Source organism: Scyliorhinus torazame, chromosome 1, assembly GCF_047496885.1.
Source record: "Scyliorhinus torazame isolate Kashiwa2021f chromosome 1, sScyTor2.1, whole genome shotgun sequence".
Lineage (NCBI taxonomy): Eukaryota > Metazoa > Chordata > Chondrichthyes > Carcharhiniformes > Scyliorhinidae > Scyliorhinus > Scyliorhinus torazame.
This window is the reverse complement of record NC_092707.1, coordinates 114,734,243-114,755,621: the sequence shown is the minus strand read 5'-3', so window position 1 is coordinate 114,755,621 and position 21,379 is coordinate 114,734,243. Positions and strand designations below refer to the sequence as shown.

Genomic DNA, 21,379 nt, shown 5'->3' with positions numbered 1-21,379 from the left:
CCTTCTCCTAGAATCCCAGGAGTCACATGATATTTATATGCCTGTTCTTGATTACCATCTGCTGGTGAGAAGTATTAACATGAAATTGTTAACCCTTTATCTCCCATACAATATTCATATTGTTACAGTCTCGTGAGATTCAACGGAACCTCGCAAGACCTTGCGATCTGGATCTTGCCCTTACTGGGCGTGATCCAGATATAATACTTAAATTAGACCAATGGTTCATTCAATATGTCTGAGCCATATTCTCCCAGGACCCATGAACTAACGGTCTTTCCGGCGAGGCCTCGGCTGGGCGCCATTTAGTATTGGTCCACTCAAAAGCGGACCAATTGTAACAGACCTGGGGGGTCTCCCAGGCCATTGGAGACCCTGAGTGGTCAAGCTCTGGGCAGGATGGCACCCTGGGACTCACACTGGCACCCAGGTGCCTTGACACTGCCACCCTGGCTCTGCAGCTGTCAAGAAACAGCCTGCTAATTGCGCTGAAAGGTGTACTGTTTTTTTCCCCTGTTAAATTGTGCCCAATACATCTGAAATTCCTGCATTCATCACAAGACAGATGTGAAGTACTTGTTTAACACCCGACCTATGTTCTCCAGCTCCGCACACAGATTGCCCCCTTGGTTGCTAATGGGCCCTACTCTTTCCCTGATCATCCTCTTGCCCTTTATATAATTATAGAATCTTGGGATTCAAACTTCAAGATAGTGAGGTAGAGCTCAGGGTGGGTATGGATGACCTTGCAAAATGGGGAATGGAATCAAGCAATGCTGCAGAGAGGAATGAGAGATCAACCAAAAGAGAAAATGCTGGAAAATCTCAGCAGGTCTGGCAGCACCTGGAGAGAAAAGAGCTGACGTTTCGAGCCCAGGTGTCATCTTTTGGTTTTAGATTCCAGCATCCGCAGTAATTTGCTTTTATCCAATGAGGGGGCAACCTTGGTGAAGGAATCGCCCACCATGGGCTCAACCCGTGTGCCAACTGAGGAATTTGATGGAGTCAAGGCTGGAAACAGGAGCTGACTGGATCTTACGATGATGGCTTTGATAATTCCCACATTAAACGAGAAAAGCCTGTGGATGATGAAAGATTTTACCTTGTACAGGCAATTGGGTTGCTGGAGAAGGTGAAATGAGAGACCAGGGTGTACCAGGAGTCCACAGGTCCTCTGCTTCAGACTTAAATAATGAAAAAATGATGACCACAGGCAGATAGAACAGCATTTACCCCTTAAATATTAACAGTGAAACATTTGACCTGCTAATTTATTAAACTGCCATTTATGGCAGCTTAGAATGCACACATTGGCCAGTATGTTGCGTTACATTACAACAGGAAGGCACATTACTGCTTATGAAATGCTTTAGGACATCTTGGGGTCATGGAGAGAACTTTAGAAAGGCAAGTTTATCTTATTGATACAATCTTTGGCTGGAGTCATAGCAACCAAAGTTGTTTCATGTCAAAGCATCTGCTGTTGAGGGAGGTTGTGTTCACTGTGGACTAGCTGGTATCTGAGATGGGAAGAAGCTAAGGGAGAAGGATTAAATAAGACAGCTGTTAACCTGATGATGGAAAAGCTGACTGTCATATCTCAGTTTCCCTATCTGGTAAGCGGGTTTTCTAATTATATGTTCAGTGATCACAAAGTCTGTATTAAAAAGGAGAGCTCATCGTACAGCCATTTGCAAAAAAAAAACATTGAGTCAGCAGACCATCACCTTTGTCGTGCTATTCACCCTGGGTAACTCGGACTGCAACACGATGCGGTGAAATGATAAAGCACACATCAAACGTACGCGTATGTTCAATAAGGTTTATTGAACTCCAGTAACGAAACACACAGCTGCCTGTGGGTTGACTCTCTACTTCTCTAAGTAAACTAACACTAACTATCTGGACCAGGCTAGCTCTGATCCACGTGTAGAAGGTGTTGAATGATTTGTACACCCTGACTGTCACTACAGCTATCACCGGTGGAAAAGAGGCAGAGCGCTGATGCCTCGTGTGTTTTATAGTTGGAAGCCCCCCACTTGGTGTTGTGACTTGTGATTGGTCGTGTTCTGTTCTGTATATTGATTGGCTCACCTGGGTGTCTGTCACTGCCTGCTTTTACCTCATGATGTGCATGGGTGCATATTATGACAACCTTGAGGGCAACGTCCATGTCCGGCTCTTTAGCAAAGACATCCTACAGGTGTCCAATGAAGGACCAGACCCAATTCCACACGTGCCACCTGTGATTGAGAATATGTATCAAATGCCAAGTAAAGTTCGGTGAAGCAGAATTATTCTTATCAAATCCAATCAATATTATTGTTGACGATGAAGGAGACTTGACCTGAAAATGAGAGACTGTGTTTGTTGGTGACAGCTAAATCCAGTGTTCATTTGCTTGCTGTCAAAGATGGGGACGGTCGCACTATAAATGACCGTGTTTTCAGTTGAATACAGATACAGCTAATAACACTAAGGAGTTGAGAGACATTTTAACCTGAGTGTAATCGTAGCTCTGGTAAAATGTCAATAATAATCAGTAACTCAGACACTCTTTTAGCAGGAGCCTTCCTGGAAATAAAAAGAACCATAATTAATTCAAAGAACCTTCTTCGGCAGTAACCACTTAAAACATGTCCCAGGGTGTGTGAGATCTCAATACAAGAAAAAAAGCAGATAGTGGAGTAGAAATTTGGGTACTTCCATTTGTGGATGTATATTGGGGGCAAGGATGGGGGGGGTGGGGGGCATGGAGAGGCAGGGGGGCGCTGCAGGGTTTGGACCTGCATCTGAACAGTGAAGCCCGATATGCATCCCATTCGTGTATTGAGCTTTATTCCACTGGATCCAGTGTGTCACAAGCAGGAGGGGCACAGAGAAAAGCAAGATCGGGGGTCTGTTCATCTCGCTGCAACTCCATCTCAAGAAGTGAAGCCAGAGAGAGGGGAGAGGGGGAAGGATCAGAGGGAGACAGGAGCAGAGAACAGCGATTATGGGGAGCATGAGGTGGAGTGGGTACCCGGCAAGCTTTCGTCAAATGTGGTTTTGGAAGAAGCTTTCATTTCGCAAAAATTATACTTTATTCATAAAATATCTGAAAGAGCCATTACAAAACATTTCAAAGTGTCATAACAAAATGATATTCACATTTTCTCCAGAGGTCAAGATGTTCTCTGAGGCGCTTCAATTCCGTAATGAGAACATTACAAACATTCCAACATTTTTGTTACAGAGAATACAATGCTGTTCAAATTATCTACATCAGTCATGTTGCACTCTGTGTGCTTCAATACAGTTACAGTTACATACGCTTAGGGTTCAGCATACAGACCCAGGGGTTTGACACGGTTACCAGTTCCTTGGTGTATTTACACAGGGGCCTTTCTCCATTGTGCCTTGATGGCAGCTGCCCAAAGAAGCAATCCTGTTCCTCTGGTCATTGTCCGTACATATGTAAAGACATTTGAAAAACCTACCTCTCAGGTAATCCCAAGCATTACATTTCATTATGCAGCAATGCTGAGTGTCTGCCTCAGGGGAGTGGAGTATCACACAGGAATTAGTCCGTTTATTGTCACATGCAAATGGCTGGCACAACACGTTCAGCTGCAACCCCTGAATTCCTGTTTTCCTTCCTACTTTAACATGGCAGACTGTGAACTAGCAGCTGGAAAAATCAAAAATAAAAGCAAAATACTGCGGGTGCTGGAAATCTGAAATAAAAACAGAAAGGTCTGGTAGCACCTGTGGAGAGATAAATGGACTTGACAGGCGGGATTCTCCGTCCAGCGACGCTGGAATCGTGAATCGTGATCGGGTGGAGAATTGCACGTCAGCCAAAAACCGAGGTCAGCGCTGGGTGCCCAACGGAATGCCATGCTACGGTGCCTTGATGTGGCGTGACTGTCCACGCCATGCACCAGAGTGGGCATGCAAATTGTACAGTAACGGCGAGAATGGGTGGGGCATGGGGCCCCGGCAGCCACAGGAGGCTGCATAACACGTGCATCAGGGCGGCGCGCGTGGGACGCTCTGACCCAGGTTTGCCGATTTGGGGGCCTTTTCACTGACAGCCGAACATCCCATCCCACCCACGCACACCACATCACACCGCCCCCTCCCAATCCCGCCCCTCCACCTGCACCCTGCTCCGTGCTTCCCAGCTGCTTCACTACAGGGTGCTGGCCTTGGATTGGCCGTATCAGAGGGTCCATGGGATAGAGGATGATGATGACGTTTTCCGCAATGAGCTCTGGTGCTCTGCGTCATTTGACAAAGTTTAACTCCTACCCTCAGTAGCATGTTCCACTGTCCGCCCAGGTGATCCCTGCATGCGAGCTGGCCATTCCATCACACAGTCCCATCAAATCCGTGGGGTGACAGGTGTGGGGACGGGGTCTGGGCAGGGGGGTGGGGGGGGAGGTACTGGGGTTGGGTACTGGCGCAGTGTGCAGTGATGGGTCACTCAGCAGATAGGCCCTACCTCATGGTGCCCCCACATACCTGGCCCCGTCTCCTGCTGACTCCAAGTGCAACCCTGGGGGGTGCCTCCAACTGCTCAGGAGGCCCTGGCCCATGTCCACCTGCAACACCCCACCCCATGCCACCAGCCTCCCCCCAACCGGCACACCCTCTGCTGAGGCCCAGCCCATCCCCCACACATTTCAGACAGACGGCCAAAGCAGTTCAGAATGTCTGTGAACAGGTGTTCATTGTGACATCTATAGATATTGTGCCGTAGCCCCAATCGCTAACCCATGTGTGCCACTGTGCCAACTTACTTGGTGTCTAACTTTCTGGCCTTACGTGCCCTAACGCTCCTTCTAGTGGGTCCCCCAGGTGGGACATCAGAAATGGAGGCGGCCTGTTGCATATCTGTCCTGGATCTTGGGTCCCCTTTGGCGGCTGTCGTCCGGAGTGACCGAGCCCGGATGGGCTGGAAAGTCTTCTGGGTGTCACAGGTGGCATAGTGTCACCCAGTTCTGTCCGCTGCCCATCGGATGCACCAGGGGCAGATGAGGAGGATTCAGATGTGCTGCGGTCTTCCGGCACCACCCCATGCGGGGATCACCGGCAGGGACCCTAATCACCTCATCCTCCCTTCAGGTGTAAGGTGGCCACCGAGTTACTCCTGGGGCTGTGGGTTTGGCCGGAGCGAACTCCGAGGGATCCCCTGCCACCTGGTGCTGCCAGTCCTGGAGGCCGCTCTCGTCTTGACCAGGGTGTCCATGCTCACAGCCATGAACAAAAGGGACTGTATCACGTCGCTCTGGGACCCGGGTTGAATTGCTGCCTCGGGTGACCGTCTGTGTGGAGTTTGCACGTTCTCCCCGTGTCTGCGTGGGTTTCCTCCGGGTGTTCCGGTTTCCTCCCGCAGTCCAAAGATGTTCAGATTAGGTGAATTGGCCATGCTACATTTCCCCTTACTGTCCAAAAGATTAGGTGGGGTTACTGGGTTACGGGGATAGGGTGGAGGCATGGGCTTAAGTTGGGTGCTCTTTCTTAGGGTCAGTACAGACTGATGGGCCGAATGGCCTCATTCTGCAGTGTAAATTCTATGATTCTATGACCAGCTCAGGATAGCCAGCACCAGCCCAATGCTCTTGTCGCCCGCAACCCGTTGTGACTGGGCCAAGCTGTGGTACATGACTGTCTGATATGGCAGCCCTGTCCTGTGCCTCGGCCTGCACCCACATCTTCACCCATGGCTGATAGCTTCGCACCCAAAGCCTCCACCGTGGATGCCACCCATGCGGTGTTTGCCTGGGTGGCATGTATGGTTGGTACTGCCTCCTGCCCCTGTGGGCAGTTGGACTCCTCCAAATGCAGCTACAGTTAGGTCCTGGATGGTTGCAGACAACCCCTCATGTTGTCCCCGGTTCTGCACCTGCATCTCGAACATTGATGGGAGCCCCCCCGTTCTAAAAGTCGGAGACCTGTCTGGACAGCAGCTAGTCCCTGGTGTCGGGCCTCCCTCCGACCATCCATCTTTCGTGGGTGCCTACCTCCACTTACCTCTTCTGCTGCATGTGTGTGGTGCACAGCAGATAGTGCCCAAGGAGCCTCTTCACTGAAGTGCCTCAGCGAGTTGAGTGTCACTGGGATGGTGGAGGATGCTGGTGATAGCAGCGACCAATAGTCAATGCCATCCCTGGACATGTGCCCTGGGGTGTCGCGGGGTTGCAATGAGGGACGCGGGTCACCAGCACCCAGGTGATCCTACAAGAGATATGACAAGACGAATGGTTAGATCGTGGGTAGGCGTGATGACGGGGAGGGTGCCACATGCGTGATAGGGGCATGGCATTTCGTTGGGGACTCACTTGCGTCACTGATGCCAGCCTCGATGACTGCCTGTTCTCCAACCCTATTGTCCACGTCCAACTTCCTCTGGTCTGCTACAGTGAGGAGCCGCAGTTCCGGCGGGTCCCCTCCAGTCTTCTCTCTCTCCCTGCAGTTGTGTGTCGTTTTCCCTTGGGTGGACAGATAATGCACAGAGGGAGACACTCAGACATGGGCAGCACATGGTGTCCACGGCCAATGGCCTGTGTGTGTGGTGCACAAGGCCTTGGCAGGTGGGAAGGATGTTGGCATGTAGTGCAGGGTGGGGTGTGAGTGGACTGCCGACGTTGGGGTTCGATTGCCCTCCAGGGTGGGTGGGGGGCTCTACAGGTATGTGGGAAGGATGTTGGTACAAGGGACGTAGTGGTGGTGGTGACTCACCCTGGTTGGCCTGGGGGCTGCTTATCCTCACTCAGGTCTGCCTGGTGGGGGCCGCATGGGTGTGGGGGGGGGGGGGGGGGTGTGGCTGTGGGGAGTGATGGGTGTGGGGAGTGTGGGACGGGTGATGGTGTCAGGGGCACGGTGGTGGTGTTGATTCACCTTGGCCATCCTTAGGAGGTTGTGCAGCTTCTTCCTGCACTGCTGCCTGGTCCTGATCGTGGGGCCTACGGCGCTCATGGCCTCTGCCACCTGTGCCCAGGCCCAGTTGATATCCGTGGGTGGCAACCTCCTTCCAACCCTGGGGAACAGGGGGTTGGATTCTCCGATTCTGGGGCTATATCCCCACGCCAGCGTGAAGATTGATATGCTAAGTGAGTTGGTTCAACGTTGACTGCAACTGGATGCAGTGAAACTAGAAACAGGCTTCCGACACAGGAGATGGTCCAACACTGTTTTATTGAACCTGCTGGTTGCTGTACATAATCTGCTGTGGGTTGACACTCTATTAATCTAACTAATAACCTTCTACTAGCCTGACCAGACTAACTCTCTACCACATGGAGATGGTGCTCACTGGCTTGTGCACTCTAACTATCTCAGTAGCTGTGTCCTGTGAGAGAGGGAGAGTCTTAATGCCCTGTGGGCTTTATAGTGGTGGTGTCCTGTCTGGTGATTGGTTGTTCTGTGTCGTGTGTGTTCATTGGTTATCCTGTGTGTCAATCACTGCCTGTCTGCATCTCATTATATACATGAGTGGATATTATGACAAGGATGGTGGCATTTTACGGCAGAAAAACTGGCACAAAATGGCCACCGATTCCCCGTTTTGTTGGGGGCTAGCAGGACGGCAGCGTAGAGCACCCGGCTCTAGCTGCCGATATGCCCCGTTGCTACATGCCGGACGCAGCCCGCAGACGTGGCCTGCAAAATAGTCCCCCCCTTTGGCCGGCTCGTGCACCCCGGACCACCCCGCCCACAGTGCCCCCAGCCCCGAATAGTGTTCCCCTTGCCCGTGGATCGGCCCTCCCCCATCTGTGGCGGCACTGGCCTGAATCCTCAGCCGCCAGGCTGAGTTCGACGGGTGAGACCACGAGAGACCCACGCCGTCAGGAACTCGGCTGGTCAGGGATGGAGCATTGGGGGGTGGGCCTCAGGCAATGTCCTGAGACCGTCGATACGTGGCACGGCGTACTCTGCGAGTAGGCCGCTTTGGAGGGCGCGGAGAATCCAACCCATGATGCCCCGCCTCTCCTCCACGGCATCCAGCAATGTTTCCAGCTCTGTATCAGCGAACCTCAGGGCCGCTCTCCAAGGAGACATCTGCCTGGTTGGAATGACAGTGTGTGGGGAGTGGAGTGCTTCTCGGCAACTCCAGCTTGTCAGGCTCTCCCGTGCCAATCACTCAGAGAATCCGACACTGGCGTCCGTTGGAATCGCACTAGTTCCATATGGCGGCGTTGCTGGCCCATTGGCATGTCCAGAATTGCCTCAGGGCCGGAGCTGTTCTCCGGGCCATAGAGCACCCGCGATTCAGTCCCGGCATCACCATTTAGGATGCAATCCCATGGCTAGCGCCTAAAAAGCAACTCACCACGGCACAGCAAGCCGATAAAACCTGGGAGACCCCTCTCCCTGGATCTACCCGGCTTGCAACACCTCTGGAGCTCTAACCCAATCTCGCGTGACCTTGTGATGTAAATCCTGCCCATTGTAGGCGTGATCACATGTTGGCAAATCTGCATATTAGACGGAGACAGTTTCCCGAGGTACCCGAGGCTTTGGGATTCATCCCCTTGATCGCGGGGACCTCTGGCGAGCGCCGTTCAGTGCTGACCTCCACAAACAGGGACCAGACGGAACAGTACTGATGGGGGCCTCCCAGGGGATCGGAAACCCCCAAGCTGCATGCCCTTTGGGTAGGGTGGGCCTTTTCCCTAGTGGTGCCAGCCTGGCACTGCCAAGGTGACCAGGTCGCACTGCCAGCTGGTATGAGCACTGCCAGGGTGTCAGTTTGGCACTGCCAAACTGCCAGAATGGCATCTTTTGCTCACGCACGATCGGGTCGGGGGTGCCCTGCCTGGGTGTTTGGGGGGGATGGGGGGGGCGGAGGGTTGCAGGCTGTCGCCATTGAGTGCATACAGGCTGGGAGGATTGGGGGTCACTTCGGAGGCCTTGGCGGTTGGGACGCCATCTAAAGCAGAGCTCCCCAGTGTACAAAATGGGGCCATGTGTGGCCTCGGCCGCACGTTCCACGCTGAGGCCCCTCACACAACCCGAGACGCATTGTATAGCCATGCGTTTCTCGGCACTGCGAGCTCCGGGAAACACGCTCTAAACGTGCTCGCTGTGGGATGTTGTTGCCAATTGGTTGAATCGAGCCCAGGGTCTCTCAAACAGAGAATCCAGCAGAACATTTTGAGTCCAAAATGATATCCAAAATGGATATAATCACTTTTATCCTGTCGGCCATACTGAGGGCTTAAATAGACATGTTAGTGGTGGCAGAGGAAACGTGCTCCATGGACAGGTTTATAGGCCATTATTTTCTCAAAGCTTGTTTTAAAATGTCCATATTCTCATCCAAACAAATTTTAAACAGAATAAAAAGTGAGCACAGCCGGCTGCTGGGGAGAGATCCAATCGAAAATAGTGAAACAGTGAAATCCATTCCATTCACACATTAGCTTTCGGCAGTTGTCCGATTTTCTTGTACATGTCTGAGGGTTCAGATAAACAAAATTAAAGCATTAAATTGGTGCCTTGCAAAGATATTGAAATCGATTTATGCTTGTTGTGGAGAGGCGTCCATTCTCCCTCAAGAAAGCACAGGACAATAATGCACCTTTAAAGCCATTTAAAATAGCAAATTTAATTTCAAACTATTTCAGACATTTGTGACCGGCAAACATGAGCACAACGGCATATTAATGGTTTACTTAAAACTAAGACAAAGGTCCATTTCATAAAGTAAGAACATGTGTGAACTACAGAGTGCTTTTGAGGACAGATTTAAAATATTAGCTAAGGAGCATCATTTTCATATTAATCCTACAGCGGAGCTGGGTTTACAGTGGATCATCATTGTTTCAGCAATTTGCTTGTTAGGAATAGATCACGCTGTTAAGCCCATTTAGAATTATATATATAAGCGGCATGATTCAGCAGACTCAAGTTAAAGTCCACTGAATGACACTGAACGACAGCACCCCTCATCACCGGGAAATCCCGTTAACAATGGCGGGTCCAGTAGACCCAGCTGGTGGGCCTCCTCTGCTACTGCAAAATACGTGGCGGGGTGATCGTTAAATCCCGCTGTTATGTGGAAACACCTAATCCATTTGTACACAGCAGCTCCCACAAAAAAGCAAATGGTGAATGACCAGATAGTCCGTTTTCAATTCCGTTGGTTGATTTGGGAAAGAGTGGTAGCTGTAATGATATGTAGACAGACATGTAACTAAAGGGTTAATCACAACACTTAGTTGTAACTCTACCACTAGAGGGCAATACAAGATCCAATATATATACTAGCTCCCAAAGGATCTTGGTCTCATTGATTAGTTTTATCGTTACTTAATAAATTTGTTTACATCGAAGACTCGTGTATTTTTCAAGATCATCTGCAACCAGTAACGACAGATATTACTTTAACCAAGTAATACAACAGTAGCCAGAACATTGCAGGACTTCTGCCTCTACTTTGACCAGTGCCATGGGATGCTTTAAGTCCAAGAAAGGACCAAGTAGAATAAAACCACTGCGATACATAGTACAGTGTGTGCCGAGAGCAATGGGGTGCATTATGCAATGGCAGGAAAATGATTCTAAACTGCAACTTGTGATCAACTGCAACTTCATCCCACGCCACGTTGTTAAATCAGGGCAATTGTAGCTGAAAACTTGACCAAACTTGATCTCTCTACAAAGCTCAAAGCAAAATGAATTATTGTAGTGCTCTGAAAGGTCAAGTAATTCTCACAGCAGCAACTGCAAGAAACTTTTGAAGGTTTTGCTGAGCTTTGTTATTCCTCGGACCCACCAGCCGTGCTCTGAGTAAATCCTCGAACATTTTAATACATTAGAAAGACTAAAGTGAACAAAGACTACCTTGTTCTTTTTGTTTATGTTAGGTCCACTATCTACAATCAACAAATCCGCACAGATAGACCATTCCAGTTTAAAACAGTGTTTCAGCACCAGCTCGAACATTCGACCACGTGAGCGACTTCAAATTTATTTTCCTTGCAAGGTTAAGAAGTGACTGTTTCTCTTTCCGCACCCAACTGGGCAACTTGAAAAGGCAACTCCTTTTCAGTGGCAGAATGAAAGTTTCTTTACTTTGTAAGAAGCAGCTTAGCTGCCAGGACATTATTGTCTTTCCAATTCCATTATTGCCATTTTAGTAATGAAGGGTTTCATAATGTTAATCATGCCTCACCTAAAAGAATTCTAACCTCAAATAGGATGGCACAATTAGAATCGTTGATTGAATTTGATATGAAACTTGCTGCTATCCAGAGAAGAACACATTGTGCAACGGGCTATTCTGTTCCAAACTCGTGAGACTCATAAAATCAGGGCCAGTTGCCACGCAGAAAGAACATAAAGTTATACTATTATGACATAGGTTAGCACAGAGTGTTTGTTCTGTGTTCCGTGACATACAAGGAATGCATGATTATTCTCATTGAAAAGAAAGGGCATTTCACCCAGCATTCATGCTAAATGTCAGCTTTAAGAAGACTTTTTTTTTAGATGCAGTAAAGGGGAATTCATTGCACAAAGTTCCCTTTGCATTTGTTCCTCTCAGTTTTGGGGTATGAGGTTGGATGTTTTGTTGATGACAATATGGGGAATCGCACATCGGCTCTGACAAAATGTCCGATAGATTTTTGCATAAAACAAATTTCCTCATTGGACTTTGCACCAATCTTTCCTTAATATCGCCGACTGCGTGCCAGTTATTGTGGACAGGAGACGTTATTCCAGCCAGATTCATTAATATTTGATAATTTTGCATTGTTGTAAATGTGTTGCACCAGACTACTTGGTAAATGTTGTGTTTAAATTAAAAATTCCATTGAATTTAGACACTTTAAGTAAATATAGGCACAGAAAAAGGTCAACTTAAGCATTCACCTCTGAAATGAAGCATGTTTGTCTGAAACACCCAGTGATCTGCAGACCTCTCCAGGTCAGTTAGAATCCTCACCAAAAGGCTGAGAATTGATAGGCTCAAAGGTACCGCTGTAATAACCATCCCGACAACTACGGAGATGGTCTGATTGATCTCCCCGTGGGGCTTGAGGAATACGAACTCCACCGCTAATGGGTGGAGGCCTATCAGCTGGGGCTCATAGAATCAACCCTTAAAAGCTGGCCCGGATTGGGACGGGCATGATTGGCAGTCCTGGTTGGGACCTATGTGCGGTATGTGGTGTTGCGCCCTTTTCTTTTGGTTATAAATCAAGCTCAGTTTGAATCACCTTCTCGGATCTCCTGAGCTTTTATACTGATGATGAAGGAAAACTCTGGCTGCGATTCTGAACGTCCGGACCACACTTGAATTCCTCAGCACGAGAGCAAGGTCAAAGAGAATTAAGAATGCCACTTTTTGGAAAGCTAGAGGCCTTTGCTGGCAGATGTGAAGGATTGGGTCCAGTGTACTGAACGGATGCAGCATTTCTTCCAGGCGAATGCCATTGTAGGAGACGCCCAAGAAAAGATAATGCTCCTGAATGCCTGCGGAGCCCCAACCTTCAGTGTGATCAAAAACCTGACATGATAGTAATAAACTTTATTAGTGTCACAAGTAGGCCGGGCAAGACCAACCGCTGGTGCAGTGAATATAAGACGATGGTCAATAAGGCCTCCCATTTAGACCGGTACCCCCATGCCACGCGTGGGAGATCTTTACGTGACGTTGGCTGGGGGCCATTCTTTCTCAAAGCTGGATACGAGCCACGTATACCTTCAGCTGCAGTAGACAAGGCACCCAGAACATACATAACCATTAATAACCACAGGCGATTGCATGAGTACACCAGGCTCCCATTTGGAGTATTGTCCACATGTGCCACTTTCCAGCGGGTTATGGAAAGCATTCTCCAAGGGTTCCACAGGGAGGCTGTCTACCAGGGCGATGGGCTGATTACAGGAGACTCCGAGAAGGAACACCTCGACAACTTAGAAGAAGTTCTCCGCCAATTCTTGGAAGTCGGTGTCCACCTCAAAAGAGGTAAGTGGGTCTTCCAGGCAAGAGAATTCATATACCTGGGATACCGGGTGGACAAAGTAGGGTTGCACCCAGTAGAAGAGAAAGTCCAAGCCATCAAGCAGGTATCGACGCCAGAGAATAAGGCAGAGCTAAGGTCATTCCTAGGGCTCGGTAACTATAATGGAAAATCTATTCCACATCTGGAAACCATACTGGTGCCTCTTAAAGAAGTGCCAGAAATGAAAGGTGTCACAAGAAGACGCATTTGCCAAAGTAAAGCACCAGCTATTATCCTCCAGGCTACTGACCTACTATGACCTGTCAAAACCACTGATCCTCACATGCGACGCTCAACATATGGCATCGGGGCGGTGTTGTCCATTGGTGGGACGATGGAACAGAGCGGCCAATAGCCTCTGCATCAAGAATCTTGGCTGGCACAGAACGATGTTATGCTCAAATCGAAAAGGAAGGACTGGGCATGATCTTCGTAGTTAAGAATGTTCACCAGTACGCCTATGGACATGATTTCTCAATAATCATAGACCATCATAGACAACAATCTCTCCCTCAATGCCAGCAAAACTAAAGAGCAGGTAATTGACTTCAGGAAGCAAAGTACTGTACACACCCCTGTCAGCATCAACGGGGCCGAGGTGGAGATGGTTAGCAGTTTCAAATTCCTAGGGGTGCACATCTCCAAAAATCTGTCCTGGTCCACCCACGTCGACGCTACTACCAAGAAAGCACAACAGCGCCTATACTTCCTCAGGAAACTAAGGAAATTTGGCATGTCCACATTGACTCTTACCAACTTTTACAGATGCACCATAGAAAGCATCCTATCAGGCTGCATCACAGCCTGGTATGGCAACTGCTCGGCCCAGGACCGCAAGAAACTGCAGAGAGTCATGAACACCGCCCAGTCCATCCCACGAACCTGCCTCCCATCCATTGACTCCATCTACACCTCCCGTTGCCTGGGGAAAGCGGGCAGCATAATCAAAGATCCCTCCCACCCGGCTTACTCACTCTTCCAACTTCTTCCATCGGGCAGGAGATACAGAAGTCTGAGAACACGCACGAACAGACTCAAAAATAGCTTCTTCCCCACTGTTACCAGGCTCCTAAATGACCCTCTTATGGACTGACCTCATTAACACGACACCCTGTATGCTTCATCCGATGCCAGTGCTTATGTAGTTACATTGTATATGTTGTGTTGCCCTATTATGCATTTTCTTTTATTCCCTTTTCTTCTCATGTACTTAATAATCTGTTGAGCTGCTCGCAGAAAAATACTTTTCACTGTACCTCAGTACATGTGACAATAAACAAATCCAATCCAATCCAATAGAACACATACCCTTACTCGGCCTTTTTGAAGAAGACAACTGCAGCCGCGGTAACTGTGGCCAGGATGCAGAGATGGGCACTGCTGTTGGCAATGTATGAATATACTTTTCAGTATTTCCAAGAGGCATTGCTTGCGCCTGCGGATGCCTTTAGGCAATTCCTACTGTCTATACCACCCTACCCCACCCCCCACCACCATCACCATCTCCGCCAGTAGCGGACGGAGTTCTGTTTGCATTTAATTTGAATTTTGTGGGACATTTGCCTGTCACGGCCTCACAAATTCGAGTGTGGACTCAAAAGGACCCCACATTGGCAAGATTGTGCCACGTCGTCATACTTGGGGGACTACAGAAGAAACTTCCAGAAGATCTATGAGCATTCTCAACTAAGCACCAGGAGCTCGGTATAGAGGACGGCATTCTCCTCTGGGGAGCTGTATGGTAGTCCCAAGACAAGGCCGGAAAACCATTTTGCAGGACTTGCACAGTGGATAAATAAAGATGTTCGTCAGGAGCTACATGTGGTGGCCAGGGCTTGATGGTAATATTGAGAGATTGGTGAAGCAGTGTGTGATGTGCAAAGAGCATAAAAAGTTCTTTATTTTGGAAACACGCAGATGTCCACCCGTGGGAGTGCCTGGGGAGCCGTTGGGTGCATTTGCACGCAGACTTCGCTGGGCCTTTCCTGGGGTCAGTATTTCTGCTGTTGATAGATGCCCACTCGAAGTGTATAGATGTATACCGGATGCCTTCCCCCACTTTGTGAGTCACCATAGAGAAGCCACAACAATTATTCAACAACCATGCTATCCCAAAAGTGCTTGCACCAATAACGGCACCTTTTTCACAAATTAGGAATTTCTGTGGTTTATGCAGAAGAATGGGGTGAAACACATTTGGACTGCCCCATATAATATAATAATAATCTTTATTGTCACAAGTAGGCTTACATTAATAATGCAATGAAGTTATTGTGAAAATCCCCAGTCGCCACATTCCGCCGCCTGTTCGGGTACACCGAGGGAGAATTCAGAATGTCCAAATTACCGAATAGCTCGTCTTTCGGGACTTCTGGGAGGAAACCGGAGCACCCGGAGGAAACCCACGCAGACACGGGGAGAACGTGCAGACTCCGCACCGACAGTGACCCAAGCCAGGAATCGAACCCGGGACCCTGGAGCTGTGAAGCTAACCACTGTGCTACCATGCTGCCCATCACCCTGCTTTGAATGGTTTGGCTGAGCGTGCAGGGCAAACCATTAAGAGGAGCATGAAAAACAAACCATGGAGTCAGTTGAAATGAAATTGACATGTTTTTAATTTAATTATTGGGTCACACCCCATATTAGACCCGGTCTAGCACCAGCGGAGCTACTGATGGGCCGACGGCTTCGAACCTGTTTAAGCTTAAAATTTCCCAATCTTGGTGGGAACGTGGAGAAGAAACCAGATCCGGAAGAGGTACGATGACCACCGGGAGAAAGCAGAGGGTTCAAGTTGGGAGACACAGCACAGTCCAGTGGATACTGGGGACCATAGTGGAGAAGACAGGACTAGTTTCATATGTGGTCAAAACTAGGGAATGGACTGTATGCAAGCACGTGGATCATCTCAAAGGCAGGAAGCCGCATCAGCCCCGTCAGGTGAATCAGTCCCTCGCCACCCTTGCCTACTACCTGTGAGCCAGGGAGCACAACTCTCCAAGGACCAGGGCACAGGTCCACATGAGATGAAAGACTGTGCATCAGATATGGAATCCTCAATATTTTTGAGGACTGTATGGTCAGAGACGGACCTCCGACAGGACTCCTCTGACGGTTGGCGCGGAAATGCCATTTCCCAACGCATTGTACACCTCCCGACCCAGCCCCACAGCTGTTGGGAAGCACAACCTTCTGCATCCGGCATCAGAGGGACCATCGGACTTCGCGGTGGGGGTGGGGGGGGGGGGGGGGGGGGGGGGGGTAATAACCCAATTGATCATTGATCTCCCCATGGGACTCATGGATAATGAGCTTCCCCGCTGAAGGGCGTAGGCCCATTAGTTGGGGCTCGTCGAGTCGACTCTTAAAAAGAGGGCCAGCTTGCGACCAGCCCAATCGGTAGTCCCAGTATGAAACTTTATGCTGTACATCTCATTACTGCCTTTTATTTTGGTTGGAAGCAAACGCCTTCCTGGATCTCCTAAGCTTTTATAATTTCCTAAATATTCCTTCTCAAATAAAAACTCATTCTGATCAACTTTTAGAGAAGTCAATTTAAGTGAAATATCAAAAATTGGCATGTATATCGTTGGAGAGAAATTGAGTTTTAAAGTTGCTATAAACCATTATTTTCTGACATATATTTTCAACTCGACACGAAATGGAGTGATGGTGGCTGGATAACATCTGGTTAGAGAGTTATCTCTGTTTTTTGAATGCACAGTGTCATGATATTCAGGGGAACATCTCAGCACATACAGACACACATAATGATGGACAGATCAACGGACCAATCAACACACACAACACGACAGCCAATCACGGACAAGAGCATACACAGTACAAAGCAGGGAACACGACACTTCCTAGGCACTCGAGCAGGAGAGGGCTCAGGGCACAGACCTCATTGCCAGCCACTCAGAGGTTCACCATGTGCTGAATACCAGAGTTTAATATGTTAATAGGTCATTGAAATAAAACTGCGTTGTACCATTCGCAACTGTGTTGGTTCGTCTGTGTATCAGAGTACCCAACACTACACATAGTGCAGCTGAATGACAATGGAGGTTCAGCTCATATACAGGGGCCCCAAGGTAGTTTTGGTGGAAGGGTGAGGGGATTGAAGAAAATAGCATCAAGCTGCATTTATACAGCAGCTTTCAAGTATCCCAGGCAATTTACAGAAATGTCATAAAATGAAATTTAATACCAGGTTATTGGCAGATCATCAAAAAGTCAGGGGCAGATTTTAAGGAGCATGGCAAGGCAAGAGAGAGAAAAAACAAAGGAAAAATACAACCAGTCAGAAGGCCCAGCAGAGAGGGAGCAGCGGAGAGAGAGGGAGCAGCGGAGAGAGAGGGAGCAGAAGAGAGAGAGGGAGCAGAAGAGAGAGAGGTAGCAGCGGAGAGAGAGGTAGCAGCGGTGAGAGAGGGAGCGGCGGAGAGTGAAGGAGCAGCTGAGAGAGAGGGAGCAGTGGAGAGAAAGGGAGAGGCAGATAGTGAGGGAGCAGCGGAAAGAGAGGGAGCACCGGAAAGAGAGGCAGCGGCGGAGAGAGAGGGAGCAGCAGAGAGGGAGGGAGCAGCAGAGAGAGGTAGCAGTGAGAGAGAGGGAGTGGCGGAGAAAGAGGGAGCAGCAGAGAGAGAGGAAGCAGCGGAAAGAGAGGCAGCGGCACAGAGAGAGGGAGCAACGGAGCGAGAACTGCAGGGAGGGAGCAGCAGAGAGGGAGGGAGCAGCAGAGAGAGAGAGGGAGCAGCAGAGAGGGAGGGAGCAGCGGAGAGAGAGGGAGCAGCGGAGAGAGAGGGAGCAGCGGAGAGAGAGGGAGCAGCGGAGAGAGAGAGGGAGCAGCATAGAGCGAGGGTGCAGCGGAGAGAGAGGTAGCAGCTGAGATGAGTGGGAGCGGTGGAGAGAGAGGGTGCAGCGGAGAGTGAGGGTGCCTCGGAGAGCGAGGTTGCAGCGGAGGGAGAGGGTGCAGCGGCGAGCGAGGGTGCAGCGGAGGGAGAGGGTGCAGCGGAGAGCGAGGGAGCAGCGGTGAGTGAGGCTGCAGCAGAGAGTGAGGGTGCAGCGGAGAGAGAGGGAGAAGTGGAGAGAGAGGGAGCAGCGGAGAAAGAGGGTGCAGCAGAGAGAGAGGGAGTGCGGAGCGACAGGGAGCAGCGGAGAGAAAGGTAGCAGCGGAAAGAGAGGGAGCAGCAGAGGGAGAGAGGGAGCAGCGGAGGGAGAGAGGGAGCAGCGGAGGGAGAGAGGGAGCAGCAGAGAGCGAGGGTGCAGCGGAGAGAGAGGGTGCAGCGGAGAGAGAGGGTGCAGCGGAAAGCGAGGGTGCAGCAGAGAGAGAGGATGCAGCGGAGAGCGAGGGTGCATCAGAGAGAGAGGGTGCAGCGGAGAGAGAGGGAGCAGCGGTGAGCGAGGGTGCAGCAGAGAGTGAGGGTGCAGCGGAGAGAGAGAGGGAGCAGCGGAGAGAGAGGGGGAGCAGCGGAGAGACAGGGAGCAGCGGAGAGAGAGGAAGCAGCGGAGAGAGAGGGAGCAGAGGAGGGAGAGAGGGAACAGCAGAGAGAGAGGGAGCAGCGGAGAGACAGGGAGCAGCGGAGAGAGAGGGTGCATCGGAGAGGGAGGGAGCAGCGGAGAGCGAGGGTGTAGTGGAGAGAGAGGGTGCAGCGGAGAGTGAGGGTGCAGCGGAGAGCGACGGTGCAGCGGAGGGAGAGGGTGTAATGGAGAGCAAGGGAGCAGCGGTGAGCGAGGGTGCAGCAGAGAGAGAGGGAGCAGCGGAGAGTGAGGGAGCAACGGAGTGATAGGGAGCAGCGGAGAGAGAGGGTGCAGCAGAGAGAGAGGGTGCAGCGGAGAGAGAGGGAGCAGCAGAGAGAGAGAGGGAGCAGCGGAGAGTGAGGGAGCAGCGGAGAGAGGGTGCAGCGGAGATAGAGGGTGCAGCAGAGAGAGAGGGAGCAGCGGAGAGAGAGGGAGCAGCGGAGAGAGAGGGTGCAGCGGAGAGAGAGGGAGCAGCAGAGAGAGAGGGAGCAGCGGAGAGAGAGGGTGCAGCAGAGAGAGAGGGTGCAGCGGAGAGAGAGGGTGCAGCGGAGAGAGAGGGTGCAGCGGAGAGAGAGGGAGCAGCGGAGAGAGAGGGTGCAGCGGAGAGAGAGGATGCAGCGGAGAGAGAGGGTGCAGCGGAGAGAGAGGGTGCAGCGGAGAGAGAGGGTGCAACGGAGAGCGAGGGTGCAGCGGAGAGAGAGGGTGCAGCGGAGAGAGAGGGTGCAGCGGAGAGAGAGGGAGCAGCGGAGAGAGAGGGTGCAGCGGAGAGAGATGGTGCAGCGGAGAGAGAGGGTGCAGCGGAGAGAGAGGGTGCAGCGGAGAGAGAGGGTGCAACGGAGAGAGAGGGTGCAGCGGAGAGAGAGGGTGCACGGAGAGAGAGGGTGTAGTGGAGAGAGAGGGTGCAGCGGAGAGTGAGGGTGCAGCGGAGAGCGAGGGAGCAGCGGAGAGAGAGGGTGCAGTGGAGAGAGAGGGTGCAGCGGAGAGAGATGGTGCAGCGGAGATAGAGGGTGCAGCGGAGAGAGAGGGTGCAACGGAGAGAGAGGGTGCAACGGAGAGAGAGGGTGCAGCGGAGAGAGAGGGTGCAGCAGAGAGAGAGGGTGCAGCAGAGAGAGCGGGTGCAGCAGAGAGAGAGGGTGCAGCGGAGAGAGAGGGTGCAGCAGAGAGAGAGGGAGCAGCGGAGAGAGAGGGTGCAGCAGAGAGAGAGGGAGCAGCGGAGAGAGAGGGTGCAGCGGAGAGAGATGGTGCAGCGGAGAGAGAGGGTACAGCGGAGAGAGAGGGTGCAGCGGAGAGAGAGGGTGCAACGGAGAGCGAGGGTGCAGCGGAGAGAGAGGGTGCAGCGGAGAGAGAGGGTGCAGCAGAGAGAGAGGGAGCAGCGGAGAGAGAGGGTGCAGCAGAGAGAGATGGTGCAGCGGAGAGAGAGGGTGCAGCGGAGAGAGAGGGTGCAGCGGAGAGGGTGCAACGGAGAGAGAGGGTGCAACGGAGAGAGAGGGTGCAGCGGAGAGTGAGGGTGCAGCGGAGAGCGAGGGAGCAGCGGAGAGAGAGGGTGCAGTGGAGAGAGAGGTTGCAGCGTAGAGAGAGGGTGCAACGGAGAGAGAGGGTGCAGCGGAGAGAGAGGGTGCAACGGAGCGAGAGGGTGCAGCGGAGAGAGATGGTGCAGCGGAGAGAGAGGGTGCAGCGGAGAGAGATGGTGCAGCGGAGAGAGAGGGTGCAGCGGAGAGAGAGGGTGCAGCGGAGAGAGAGGGTGCAGCGGAGAGAGATGGTGCAGCGGAGAGAGAGGGTGCAGCGGAGAGCGAGGGAGCAGCGGAGAGCGAGGGAGCAGCGGAGAGCGAGGGAGCAGCGGTGAGGGAGGGTGAGTGCCAGCCCCCCCCCCCCCCCGAGGACTCTGCAGGCCGCCCGCAGAGCCAGGTCCCACCGGTACGTACCTGATTTGATTTACGCCAGCAGGGGCTGTTTAGCACAGGGCTAAATCGCTGGCTTTGAAAGCAGATCAAGGCAGGCCAGCAGCACGGTTCAATTCCCATAACAGCCTCCCCGAACAGGCGCCGGAATGTGGTGACTAGGGGCTTTTCACAGTAACTGCATTGAAGCCAACTTGTGACAATAAGCGATTTTCATTTCTACTTTGTTCCCATTGATGTAGACAGGGGCATGTTCTCCACTACGCTTTCTGAAGTTGATGACAATCTCCTTCGTTTTGTTGACATTGAGAGAGAGATTATTGTCGGCGCATCAGTTCACCAGAGAATGTAGTAGGGGGTTGAGGACACAGTCTTGTGGGGCACCGGTGTTGAGGATGATCGTGGAGGAGGTGTTGTTGCCTATCCTTACTGATTGTGGTCTGTGGGTTAGGAAGTTCAGGATCCAGTCACAGAGAGAGGTGTCAGGGCCCAGGCCACGGAGTTTGGAGATGAGTTTTGTTTAAATAATAGTGTTGAAGGCTGAGCTGTCATCAATAAATAGGAGTCTGATATTGGTGTCTTGGTGTTCCAGTGTTGAGTGCAGGGCCAGGGAGATGGCCTCTGCTGTGGACCTGTTGCAGCGGTAGGTGAACTGTAGTGGATCAAGGTAATCCGGGAGGGAGCAGCGGAGAGAGAGGGAGCAGCAGAAAGAGAGAGAGCAGCAGAGAGAGAGGAAGCAGCAGAGAGAAAGGGAGCCATTGAGAGAGGAAGCAGCAGAAAGAGTGAACGGCGGAGAGAGGAGCAGTGAAGAGCTGCAGAAAGAGAAGTTGTGGAAAGGGGGAACTGCAGGGTGGGGAGTGGATATTTCACATAAAGCTTTTATTATGTAGCTGCTTTTTGAAAATATTCCTGTAAGGTTAGAGGACAATTGTTGTTTGCTGTTCCTCTTTGTGCATAATG

At 51.2% G+C, this 21,379-nt stretch overlaps 1 long non-coding RNA gene across 1 annotated transcript; it reads right to left on the bottom strand.

Annotated features, from left to right (window-relative positions):
• Positions 1 to 9,565: 9,565 nt before the first annotated feature.
• Positions 9,566 to 21,174, bottom strand: LOC140429633 (uncharacterized). The gene is made up of 2 exons (XR_011949149.1): positions 20,444 to 21,174; positions 9,566 to 10,155 (listed from the first exon to the last, which is right to left on the bottom strand). It is a non-coding gene; the product is annotated as an uncharacterized lncRNA (long non-coding RNA).
• Positions 21,175 to 21,379: the final 205 nt, after the last annotated feature.